We start from the raw sequence: 13,315 nt of genomic DNA, 5'->3' as shown, positions 1-13,315 counted from the left end.
TCACGGTGTAGATATTTCCATGTTCATACAGATAGCGGGGCTGATATTTCCACATTTATACAGGTAGCGGTGTAGATATTTCCATGTTTATACAGATAGCGGTGTAGATATTTCCATGTTTATACAGATAGCGGTGTAGATATTTCCATGTTTATACAGATAGCGGTGTAGATATCTCCTTCTTAATACAGATGGCGGTGTAGACGTTTATATGTTCATACAGATGGCCGTGCAGATATTTCCATGTTCATACAGATTGCGGTGTAGATATTTCCATGTTTATAGAGATAGCGTTGTAATTATTTCCATGTGTAAAGTGATATCTTTGTAGATATTTCCAAGTATATGCAGATAGCCGTGTAGATATTTCCATTTTCATGCAGATAGCGGTGTAGATATTTCCATGTTCAAACAGAGAGCGGTTTAGATATTTCCATGTTCATACAGATAGCGGTGTAGATATTTCCATGTTCATTCCGATAGCGGTGCTGATATTTCCATGTTTATACACGTAGTGGTGTAGATATTTCCATGTTTATACAGATAGCGGTGTAGTTATTTCCATGTGTAAACAGATAGCTGTGTAGATATTTCCATGTATATGCAGATAGCTGTGTAGATATTTCCATTTTCATGCACATAGCGGTTTAGATATTTCCATGTTCAAACAGATAGCAGTGTAGATATTTCCATGTTCATAGAGATAGCGGTGTAGATATTTCCATGTTCATACAGATAGCGGTGTAGATATTTCTATGTTCATACAGATAGCAGTGCAGATATTTCCATGTTCATACTGATAGCGGTGCTGATATTTCCATGTTTATACATATAGCGGTGTAGATATTTCCAAGTTTATACAGAAAGCGGTGTAGATATCTCCATTTTAATATAGATGTGGGTGTAGATATTTATATCTCTATACAGATGGCGGTGCAGATATTTCCATGTTCATACAGATGGCGGTGTAAATATTTGCATGTTTATAGAGATAGCGCTGTAGTTATTTCCATGTGTAAAGAGATAGCTTTGTGGATATTTCCATGTATATGCAGATCGCTGTGTAGATATTTACATTTTCTTGCAGATAGCGGTGTAGATATTTCCATGTTCTAACAGATAGTGGTGTAGATATTTCCATGTTCATGCAGATAACAGTGTAGATATTTCAATGTTTATACAGATAGCGGTGAAGATGTATGCATGTTTACACAGATAGCGGTGTAGATATTTCCATGTTAATACAGATAGCAGTTTAGATATTTCCATGCTCATCCAGATGGCTGTGTAGATATATCCATGTTCATACAGATGGCGGTGAAGATATTTCCATGTTCATACAGATAGTGGTGTAGTTATTTCCATGTGTAAAGAGATAGCTGTGTAGATATTTCCATGTATATGCAGATAGCTGTGTAGATATTTCCATTTTCATGCACATAGCGGTTTAGATATTTCCATGTTCAAACAGATAGCGGTGTAGATATTTCCATGTTCATAGAGATAGCGGTGTAGATATTTCCATGTTCATACAGATAGCGGTGTAGATATTTCTATGTTCATACAGATAGCAGTGCAGATATTTCCATGTTCATACTGATAGCGGTGCTGATATTTCCATGTTTATACAGATAGCGGTGTAGATATTTCCATGTTTATACAGATAGCGGTGTAGATATTTCCATGTTTATACAGATAGCGGTGTAGATATTTCCATGTTTATACAGATAGCGGTGTAGATATCTCCTTCTAAATACACATGGCGGAGTAGATATTTATATGTACATACAGACGGCGGTGCAGATATTTCCATGTTCATACAGATAGTGGTGTAGCTATTTCCATGTTCATACCGAGAGCGGTGTAGATATTTCCATGTTCATCCAGATGGCTGTGCAGACATATCCATGTTCATACAGATGGCGGTGAAGATAATTCCATGTTCATACAGATAGTGGTGTAGATATTTCCATGTTCATACAGATAGTGGTGTAGATATTTCCATATTCATACAGATAGAGGGGCTGATATTTCCAGGTTCATACAGATAGCGGTGCTGATATTTCCATGTTTTTACACGTAGCGGTGTAGATATTTCCATGTTTATACAGATAGCGGTGTAGACATTTCCATGTTTATACAGATAGCGGTGTAGATATTTCCATGTTTATACAGATAGCGGTGTAGATATTTCCATGTTTATACAGATAGCGGTGTAGATATCTCCATCTTAATACAGATGGATGTGTAGATATTTATATGTTCATACAGATGGCCGTGCAGATATTTCCATGTTCATGCAGATAGCGGTGTAGTTATTTCCATGTGTAAAGAGTTAGCTGTGTAGATATTTCCATGTATATGCAGATAGCTGTGTAGATATTTCCATTTTCATGCAGATAGCGGTTTAGATATTACCATGCTCAAACAGATAGCGGTGTAGATATTTCCATGTTCATACAGATAGCGGTGTAGATATTTCCATGTTTATACAGATAGCGGTGAAGATGTATGCATGTTAACACAGATTGCGATGTAGATATTTCCGTGTTCATACAGATAGTGGTGTAGATATTTCCATGTTCATCCAGATGGCTGTGTAGATATATCCATGTTCATACAGATAGCGGTGTAGTTATTTCCATGTTCATACAGATAGCGGTGTAGATATTTTCATGTTCATACAGATAGCGGTGTAGCAATTTCCATGTTCATACAGATAGCGGTGTAGATATTTCCATGTTCGTACAGATAGCGGTGTAGATATCTCCATGTTTATACAGATAGCGGTGTAGATATTTCCAGGTTTATACAGATAGCGGTGTAGATATCTCCTTCTTAATACAGATGACGGTGCAGTTATTTATATGTTCATACAGATGGCAGTGCAGATATTTCCATGTTCATACAGATGGCGGTGTAGATATTTCCATGTTTATAGAGATAGCGGTGTAGTTATTTCCATGTGTAAAGTGATAGCTCTGTAGATATTTCCATGTATATGCAGATAGCTGTGTAGATATTTCCATTTTCATGCAGACTGCGGTGTAGATATTTCCATGTTCAAACAGATAGCGGTGTAGATATTTCCATGTTCATAGATATAGCGGTGTAGATATTTCCATGTTCATGCAGATAGCGGTGTAGATATTTCCATGTTCATACAGATAGCGGTGTAGTTATTTCCATCTTCATAGAGATAGCGGTGTAGATATTTCCATGTTCATACAGATAGCGGTTTAGATATTTCCATGCTCATCCACATGGCTGTGTAGATATATCCATGTTCATACAGATGGCGGTGAAGATATTTCCATGTTCATACAGATAGTGGTGTAGTTATTTCCATGTGTAAAGAGATAGCTGTGTAGATATTTCCATGTATATGCAGATAGCTGTGTAGATATTTCCATTTTCATGCACATAGCGGTTTAGATATTTCCATGTTCAAACAGATAGCGGTGTAGATATTTCCATGTTCATAGAGATAGCGGTGTAGATATTTCCATGTTCATACAGATAGCGGTGTAGATATTTCTATGTTCATACAGATAGCAGTGCAGATATTTCCATGTTCATACTGATAGCGGTGCTGATATTTCCATGTTTATACAGATAGCGGTGTAGATATTTCCATGTTTATACAGATAGCGGTGTAGATATTTCCATGTTTATACAGATAGCGGTGTAGATATTTCCATGTTTATACAGATAGCGGTGTAGATATCTCCTTCTAAATACACATGGCGGAGTAGATATTTATATGTACATACAGACGGCGGTGCAGATATTTCCATGTTCATACAGATAGCGGTGTAGCTATTTCCATGTTCATACAGATAGCAGTGTAGATATTTCCATGTTCATCCAGATGGCTGTGTAGACATATCCATGTTCATACAGATGGCGGTGAAGATAATTCCATGTTCATACATCTTGCGGTGTAGATATTTACATGTTCATACAGATAGTGGTGTAGATATTTCCATGTTCATAAACATAGAGGGGCTGATATTTCCATGTTCATACAGATAGCGGTGCTGATATTTCCACGTTTATACAGGTAGCGGTGTAGATATTTCCATGTTTATACAGATAGCAGTGTAGATATTTCCATGTTTATACAGATAGCGGTGTAGATATTTCCATGTTTATACAGATAGCGGTGTAGATATCTCCATCTTAATACAGAAGGCGGTGTAGATATTTATATGTTCATACAGATGGCAGTGCAGATATTTCCATGTTCTTACAGATAGCGGTGTAGTTATTTCCATGTGTAAAGAGATAGCTGTGTAGATATTTCCATGTATATGCAGTTAGCTGTGTAGATATTTCCATTTTCATGCAGATAGCGGTGTAGATATTTCCATGTTCAGACAGATAGTGCTGTAGATATTTCCATGTTCATAGAGATAGCGGTGTAGCTATTTCCATGTTCATACCGAGAGTGGTGTAGATATTTCCATGTTCATCCAGATGGCTGTGTAGACATATCCATGTTCATACAGATGGCGGTGAAGATAATTCCATGTTCATACAGATAGTGGTGTAGATATTTCCATGTTCATACAGATAGTGGTGTAGATATTTCCATATTCATACAGATAGAGGGGCTGATATTTCCATGTTCATACAGATAGCGGTGCTGATATTCCCATGTTTTACAGGTAGCGGTGTAGATATTTCCATGTTTATACAGATAGCGGTGTAGACATTTCCATGTTTATACAGATAGCGGTGCAGATATTTCCATGTTTATACAGATAGCGGTGTAGATATTTCCATGTTTATACAGATAGCGGTGTAGATATCTCCATCTTAATACAGATTGCGGTGTAGATATTTATATGTTCATACAGATGGCCGTGCAGATATTTCCATGTTCATGCAGATAGCGGTGTAGTTATTTCAATGTGTAAAGAGATAGCTGTGTAGATATTTCCATGTATATGCAGATAGCTGTGTAGATATTTCCATTTTCATGCAGATAGCGGTTTAGATATTTCCATGCTCAAACAGATAGCGGTGTAGATATTTTCATGTTCATACAGATAGCGGTGTAGATATTTCCATGTTTATACAGATAGCGGTGAAGACATATGCATGTTTACACAGATAGCGGTGTAGATATTTCCATGTTCATACAGATAGCGGTGTAGATATTTCCATGTTCATACAGATAGCTGTGCTGATATTTCCATGTTTATACAGGTAGCGGTGTAGATAGTTCCATGTTTATAGAGAGAGCGGTGTAGATATTTCCAGGTTTATACAGATAGCGGTGTAGATATCTCCTTCTTAATACGGATGGAGGTGCAGATATTTTTATGTTCATACACATGGCGGTGCAGATATTTCCATGTTCATACAGATGGCGGTGTAGATATTTCCATGTTTATAGAGATAGCGGTGTAGTTATTTCCATGTGTAAAGAGATAGCTGTGTAGATATTTCCATGCATATGCAGATAGCTGTGTAGATATTTCCATTTTCATGCAGACAGCGGTGTAGATATTTCCATGTTCAAACATATAGCGGTGTAGATATTTCCATGTTCATACATATAGCGGTGTAGATATTTCCATGTTCATACAGATAGCGGTGTAGATATTTCCATGTTCATACAGATAGCGGTGTAGATATTTCCATGTTCATACAGATAGCGGTGCTGATATTTCCATGCTCATACAGGTAGCGGTGTAGATATTTCCATATTTATAGAGATAGCGGTGTAGATATTTCCATGTTTATACAGATAGCGGTGTAGATATATCCATGTTTATACAGATAGCGGTGTAGATATCTCCATCTTAATACAGATGGCAGTGCAGTTATTTACATGTTCATACAGATGGCGGTGCAGATGTTTCAATGTTCATACATATAGCGGTGTAGCTATTTCCATGTTCATACAGATAGCGGTGTAGATATTTCCATGTTCATCAAGATGGCTGTGTAGACATATCCATGTTCATACAGATGGCGATGAAGATAATTCCATTTTCATACATCTAGCGGTGTAGATATTTCCATGTTCATAGAGATAGTGGTGTAGATATTTCCATGTTCATACACATAGAGGAGCTGATATTTCCATGTCCATACAGATAGCGGTGCTGATATTTCCCCGTTTATACAGGTAGCGGTGTAGATATTTCCATGTTTATACAGATAGCGGTGTAGATATTTCCATGTTTATACAGATACCGGTGTAGATATTTCCATGTTTATACAGATAGCGGTGCAGATAACCCAATCTTAATACAGAAGGCGGTGTAGATATATATATGTTCATACAGATGGCCGTGCAGATATTTCCATGTTCTTACAGATAGCGGTGTAGTTATTTCCATGTGTAAAGAGATAGCTGTGTAGATATTTCCATGTATATGCAGTTAGCTGTGTAGATATTTCCATTTTCATGCAGATAGCGGTTTAGATATTTCCATGTTCAAACAGATAGCGGTGTAGATATTTCCATGTTCATACAGATAGCGGTGTAGATATTTCCATGTTTATACAGATAGCGGTGAAGATGTATGCATGTTTACACAGATAGTGGTGTAGATATTTCCATGTTCATACAGATAGCGGTGTAGATATTTCCATGTTCATACAGATAGCTGTGCTGATATTTCCATGTTTATACAGGTAGCGGTGTAGATATTTCCATGTTTATACAGATAGCAGTGTAGATATTTCCATGTTTATACAGATAGCGGTGTAGATATTTCCAGGTTTATACAGATAGCGTTGTAGATATCTCCATCTTAATACAGATGGCGGTGCAGATATTTATATGTACATACAGATGGCGGTGCAGATATTTCCATGTTCATACAGATGGCGGTGTAGATATTTCCATGTTTATAGAGATAGTGGTGTAGTTATTTCCATGTGTAAAGAGATAGCAGTGTAGATATTTCCATGTATATGCAGATAGCTGTGTAGATATTTCCATTTTCATGCAGACAGTGGTGTAGATATTTCCATGTTCAAACAGATAGCGGTGTAGATATTTCCATGTTCATAGATATAGCGGTGTAGATATTTCCATGTTCATACAGATAGCGGTGTAGATATTTTCATGTTCATACAGATAGCGGTGTAGATATTTCCATGTTCATACAGATAGCGGTGCTGATATTTCCATGCTCATACAGGTAGCGGTGTAGATATTTCCATGTTTATAGAGATAGCGGTGTAGATATTTCCATGTTTATACAGATAGCGGTGTAGATATTTCCATGTTTATAAAGATACCAGTGTAAATATCTCCATCTTAATACAGATGGCGGTGTAGATATTTATATGTTCATACAGATGGCGGTGCAGATATTTCCATGTTCATACAGATAGCGGTGTAGCTATTTCCATGTTCATACAGATAGCGGTGTAGATATTTCCATGTTCATCAAGATGGCTGTGTAGACATATCCATGTTCATACAGATGGCGGTGAAGATAATTCCATGTTCATACATCTAGCGGTGTAGATATTTCCATGTTCATACAGATAGTGGTGTAGGTATTTCCATGTTCATACACATAGAGGGGCTGACATTTCCATGTTCATACAGATAGCGGTGCTGGTATTTCCGTGTTTATACAGGTAGCGGTGTAGATATTTCCATGTTTATACAGATATCGGTGTAGATATTTCCATGTTTATACAGATACCGGTGTAGATATCTCCATCTTAATACAGATGGCGGTGTAGATATTTATATGTTCATACAGATGGCCGTGCAGATATTTCCATGTTCATGCAGATAGCGGTGTAGTTATTTCCATGTGTAAAGAGATAGCTGTGTAGATATTTCCATGTATATGCACATAGCTGTGTAGATATTTCCATTTTCATGCAGATAGCGGTTTAGATATTTCCATGCTCAAACAGATAGCGGTGTAGATATTTCCATGTTCATACAGATAGTGGTGTAGATATTTCCATGTTTATACAGATAGCGGTGAAGGCATATGCATGTTTACACAGATAGCGGTGTAGGTATTTCCATGTTCATACAGATAGCGGTGTAGATATTTCCATGTTCATACAGATAGCTGTGCTGATATTTCCATGTTTATACAGATAGCGGTGTAGATATATCCATGTTTATACAGATAGCGGTGTAGATATTTCCATGTTTTTTACAGATAGCGTTGTAGATATTTCCAGGTTTATACAGATAGCGGTGTAGATATCTCCTTCTTAATACAGATGGCGGTGCAGATATTTATATGTTCATATAGAAGGCGGTGCAGATATTTCCATTTTCATACAGATGGCGGTGTAAATATTTCCATGTTTATAGAGATAGCGGTGTAGTTATTTCCATGTGTAAAGAGATAGCTTTGTAGACAATTCCATGTATATGCAGATCGCTGTGTAGATATTTCCATTTTCATGCAGATAGCGGTGTAGATATTTCCATGTTCAAACAGATAGCGGTGTAGATATTTCCATGTTCATACAGATAGCGGTGTACATATTTCCATGTTTATACAGATAGCAGTGAAGATGTATGCATGTTTAGACAGATAGCGGTGTATATATTTCCATGTTCATACAGATAGCTCTGTAGATATTTCCATGTTCATCCAGATGGCTGTGTAGATATATCCATGTTCATACAGATGGCGGTGAAGATATTTCCATGTTCATACAGATAGCAGTGTTGATATTTCCATGTTCATACAGATAGCGGTGTAGATATTTCCATGTTCATACAGATAGCTGTGTAGCTATTTCCATGTTCATACAGATAGCGGTGTAGATATTTCCATGTTCATCCAGATGGCTGTGTAGATATATCGATGTTCATACAGATGGCGGTGAAGATAATTCCATGTTCATACAGATAGCGGTGTAGATATTTCCATGTTCATACAGATAGTGGTGTAGATATTTCCATGTTCATACAGATAGCGGTGTAGCTATTTCCATGTTCATACAGATAGCGGTGTAGGTGTTTCCATGTTCATCCAGATGGCTGTGTAGATATATCCATGTTCATACAGATGGCATTGCAGATATTTCCATGTTCATACGGACAGCGGTGTAGATATTTCCATGTTCATACAGATAGCGGTGTAGATATTTCCATGTTCATACAGATAGAGTGGCTGATATTTCCATGTTCCTACAGATAGCGGTGCTGATATTTCCATGTTTATACAGGTAGCCTGGTAGATATTTCCATGTTTATACAGATAGCGGTGTAGATATTTCCATGTATATACAGATAGCGGTGTAGATATTTTCATGTTTATACAGATAGCTGTGTAGATATCTCCATCTTAATACAGATGGCCGTGTAGATATTTATATGTTCATGCAGATGGCAGTGCAGATATTTCCATGTTTATACAGATAGCGGTGTAGATATTTCCATGTTTATTCAGATAGCGGTGTAGATATCTCCATCTTAATACAGATGGCGGTGTAGATATTTATATGTTCATACAGATGGCGGTGCAGATATTTCCATGTTCATACAGATGGCGGTGTTGATATTTCCATGTTCATACAGATAGCGGTGTAGATTTTTCCATGTTCATACAGATAGCGGTGTAGATATTTCCATGTTCATACAGATAGCGGTGTAGATATTTCCATGTTCATACAGGTAGCGGTGTAGATATTTCCATGTTCATACAGATAGCGGTGCTGATATTTCCATGTTTATACAGGCAGCGGTGTAGATATTTCCATGTTTATACAGATAGCGGTGTAGTTATCTCCCTCTTAATACAGATGGCAGTGTAGATATTTATATGTTTATACAGATGGCGGTGCAGATATTTCCATGTTCATACAGATGGCGGTGTAGATATTTCCATGTTTATAGACATAGCGGTGTAGTGATTTCCATGTGTAAAGAGATAGCTGTGTAGATATTTCAATGTATAGGCAGATAGCTTTGTAGATATTTCCATTTTCATGCAGATAGCGGTGTATATACTTCCATCTTCAAACAGATAGCGGTGTAGATATTTCCATGTTCATTCAGATAGCTTTGTAGATATTTCCATGTTCATACAGATAGCGGTGTAGATATTTCCATGTTCATACAGATAGCGGTGTATATATTTCCATGTTCATACAGATAGCGGGGTACAAATTTCCATGTTTATACAGATAGCGGTGTAGATATTACCATGTTCATATAGATAGCGGTGTAGTTATTTCCATGTGTAAAGAGATAGCTGTGTAGATATTTCCATGTATATGCAGATAGCTATGTAGATATTTCCATTTTCATGCTGATAGCGGTTTAGATATTTCCATGTTCAAACAGATAGCGGTGTAGATATTTTCATGTTCAAACAGATAGCGGTGTAGATATTTCCATGTTCATACAGATAGCGGTGTGGATATTTCCATGCTTATGCAGATTGCGGTGAAGATGTATGCATGTTTACACAAATAGCGGTGTAGATATTTCCATGTTCAAGCAGATAGCGGTGTAGATATTTCCATGTTTATTCAGATAGCGGTGTAGATATCTCCATCTTAATACAGATGGCGGTGTAGATATTTATATGTTCATACAGATGGCGGTGCAGATATTTCCATATTCATACAGATAGCGGTGTAGATATTTCTATGTTCATACAAATAGCGGTGTAGATATTTCAATGTTCATACAGATAGCGGTGTAGATATTTCCATGTTCATACAGATAGCGGTGTAGATATTTCCATGTTCATACAGGTAGTGGTGTAGATATTTCCATGTTCATACAGATAGCGGTGCTGATATTTCCATGTTTATACAGGCAGCAGTGTAGATATTTCCATGTTTATACAGATAGCGGGGTAGATATCTCCTTCTTAATACAGATGGCGGTGTAGATATTTATATGTTCATGCAGATGGCGGTGCAGATATTTCCATGTTCATACAGATGGTGGTGTAGATATTTCCATGTTTATAGATATAGCGGTGTAGTTATTTCCATGTGTAAAGAGATAGCTGTGTAGATATTTCCATGTATATGCAGATAGCTTTGTAGATATTTCCATTTTCATGCAGATAGCGGTGTAGATATTTACATGTTCAAACAGATAGCGATGTAGATATTTTCATGTTCATACAGATAGCGGTGTAGATATTTCCATATTCGTACAGATAGTGGTGTAGATATTTCCATGTTCATACAGATAGCGGTGTAGATATTTCAATGTTCATACAGATAGCGGTGTAGATATTTCCATGTTCATACAGATAGAGGGGCTGATATTTCAATGTTCATACAGGTAGCGGTGCTGATATTTCAATGTTTACACAGGTAGCGGGGTAGATATTTCCATGTTTATACAGATAGCGGTGTAGATATTTCCATGTTTATACAGATAGCGGTGTAGATATTTCCATGTTCATACAGATCACGGTGTAGATATTTCCATGTTCATACAGATAGCGGGGCTGATATTTCCACGTTTATACAGGTAGCGGTGTAGATATTTCCATGTTTATACAGATAGCGGTGTAGATATTTCCATGTTTATACAGATAGCGGTGTAGATATTTCCATGTTTATACAGATAGCGGTGTAGATATCTCCTTCTTAATACAGATGGCGGTGTAGACGTTTATATGTTCATACAGATGGCCGTGCAGATATTTCCATGTTCATACAGATTGCGGTGTAGATATTTCCATGTTTATAGAGATAGCGTTGTAATTATTTCCATGTGTAAAGTGATATCTTTGTAGATATTTCCAAGTATATGCAGATAGCCGTGTAGATATTTCCATTTTCATGCAGATAGCGGTGTAGATATTTCCATGTTCAAACAGAGAGCGGTTTAGATATTTCCATGTTCATACAGATAGCGGTGTAGATATTTCCATGTTCATTCCGATAGCGGTGCTGATATTTCCATGTTTATACACGTAGTGGTGTAGATATTTCCATGTTTATACAGATAGCGGTGTAGTTATTTCCATGTGTAAACAGATAGCTGTGTAGATATTTCCATGTATATGCAGATAGCTGTGTAGATATTTCCATTTTCATGCACATAGCGGTTTAGATATTTCCATGTTCAAACAGATAGCAGTGTAGATATTTCCATGTTCATAGAGATAGCGGTGTAGATATTTCCATGTTCATACAGATAGCGGTGTAGATATTTCTATGTTCATACAGATAGCAGTGCAGATATTTCCATGTTCATACTGATAGCGGTGCTGATATTTCCATGTTTATACATATAGCGGTGTAGATATTTCCAAGTTTATACAGAAAGCGGTGTAGATATCTCCATTTTAATATAGATGTGGGTGTAGATATTTATATCTCTATACAGATGGCGGTGCAGATATTTCCATGTTCATACAGATGGCGGTGTAAATATTTGCATGTTTATAGAGATAGCGCTGTAGTTATTTCCATGTGTAAAGAGATAGCTTTGTGGATATTTCCATGTATATGCAGATCGCTGTGTAGATATTTACATTTTCTTGCAGATAGCGGTGTAGATATTTCCATGTTCTAACAGATAGTGGTGTAGATATTTCCATGTTCATGCAGATAACAGTGTAGATATTTCAATGTTTATACAGATAGCGGTGAAGATGTATGCATGTTTACACAGATAGCGGTGTAGATATTTCCATGTTAATACAGATAGCAGTTTAGATATTTCCATGCTCATCCAGATGGCTGTGTAGATATATCCATGTTCATACAGATGGCGGTGAAGATATTTCCATGTTCATACAGATAGTGGTGTAGTTATTTCCATGTGTAAAGAGATAGCTGTGTAGATATTTCCATGTATATGCAGATAGCTGTGTAGATATTTCCATTTTCATGCACATAGCGGTTTAGATATTTCCATGTTCAAACAGATAGCGGTGTAGATATTTCCATGTTCATAGAGATAGCGGTGTAGATATTTCCATGTTCATACAGATAGCGGTGTAGATATTTCTATGTTCATACAGATAGCAGTGCAGATATTTCCATGTTCATACTGATAGCGGTGCTGATATTTCCATGTTTATACAGATAGCGGTGTAGATATTTCCATGTTTATACAGATAGCGGTGTAGATATTTCCATGTTTATACAGATAGCGGTGTAGATATTTCCATGTTTATACAGATAGCGGTGTAGATATCTCCTTCTAAATACACATGGCGGAGTAGATATTTATATGTACATACAGACGGCGGTGCAGATATTTCCATGTTCATACAGATAGTGGTGTAGCTATTTCCATGTTCATACCGAGAGCGGTGTAGATATTTCCATGTTCATCCAGATGGCTGTGCAGACATATCCATGTTCATACAGATGG

The sequence above is a fragment of the Gorilla gorilla genome, chromosome 10, assembly GCF_029281585.2.
Source record: "Gorilla gorilla gorilla isolate KB3781 chromosome 10, NHGRI_mGorGor1-v2.1_pri, whole genome shotgun sequence".
In the NCBI taxonomy this organism is placed as follows: Eukaryota; Metazoa; Chordata; class Mammalia; order Primates; family Hominidae; genus Gorilla; species Gorilla gorilla.
Note: the sequence above shows the minus strand (reverse complement) of the source record.